Source organism: Geospiza fortis, unplaced genomic scaffold (genome assembly GCF_000277835.1).
Source record: "Geospiza fortis unplaced genomic scaffold, GeoFor_1.0 scaffold206, whole genome shotgun sequence".
NCBI classification, from domain to species: domain Eukaryota; kingdom Metazoa; phylum Chordata; class Aves; order Passeriformes; family Thraupidae; genus Geospiza; species Geospiza fortis.
Window position 1 is genome coordinate 7,620,393 of NW_005054311.1, and position 1,336 is coordinate 7,621,728.

The following is a 1,336-nucleotide window of genomic DNA, read 5'->3' on the forward strand; positions in this document are numbered from 1 at the left end:
GGGGAGTGCGTTCCTGCCGGCTCCCTCTCCCTCATCACACAAAAGGCAAGAGAGCACCGGACCGGGACAACGGAGCCGCCGGTTTGTTCTCCGGGAGAGGAGCCTGGGGAAGGCAAGAGGAGAACTCCGGGCGGGGTGACTACAACAAGCGGGACAGCATCCCCGAGCGTCCACTTCCCCGTGAGAACTTTCTCTTTTTGGGATGCAGATACCGCGGCAAAGCAGGCTGGGAGTTTCTATGCAAGGTACCGGCCAGACTCGAGGGGTGTCCTGCCGGCCCGGCTAACCCTGTGCGGTGTCTCCGGGCCCACCATCGCCGGCGCGGGGGAGGGAGCGCAGCCCAGCCGCCTCCCCCCGACCCTCTGGGCGCTGCCAGCCGGGCTCCGCGGCAGCGCGGGGGATGCTCGGCCGCGCCGGCCCCTGCCCACGGAAGCCGCTCCCCGGCGACTCTTTCTCCCGCGCCTCGTCTTTCTTTTGCCTTCCCCGCGCCCCTCGCCTTTGAACCCCCGCCAGCTCCTGGGGTGTTAAGTGCCTGTCAGCTCATCCCTTTCTCTCCCGAGGGTTTTGTTCCCTTACGAGTTCCTACGAGGTGGTTTCCCGCTCGGCGCGGAGCGCCCTAGGGCTCCTCTCTGCCCCCCCGAGCCGCCGGTTACCTAGAGACACTCGCTGCGCTTTTAACCACGCAGCACCCCTCCGGGCTGCCGCCGCCCGAGCCAGGAGCGCAGGGCCGTAAGGGCTGTAAATTAGGAGGAAATAACTACCCTTGTCAAAGCTCTTTTCTTCCTCCGTGCACTTTACATTCAGCCCCGAGTGACACCCCTCCCCACCCTGTAATACGAGGAGGAAACCGTGAAACACTCCATTGTGATTGTGACTTCTTCAGGCGAGTTTCGAAACCTTCATTTACCCGGGAGGGACTGCGGAGGGGGAAGCTCCATTCAATTAAAAAGTTTCGTGCTGGATTTCCACCGCCGGTTAGCTGGCGATTATTTTTGGGGGGGGAGTGGGAGAGATCGCCCCGAGCCGCACGGTCACTCCAGCAAATATCCACGAGATCGCGTGAGATTCACCTCCGAAGAAACCGTCTGGTCTGGTTTAGTCCATTGTTTTTTACCGGGGCTTGACTCCAGCATACAACGGTCTCCACGGAGGAGAGAAAAATAGGGCGAAGAATGTAATCGAGTGAAGCGGCTTGGATAAAAGTTAGCGATTCATTCCCAAACTTTTTTTTCCTGGAGAAAAAAAAAATCCTATCCCAACACACTAATCCCCCTACATAAAACAGTGTTTTACGCCCTTTCCCTGGGAAATATCCTCTCACGGATCCCATCGTATC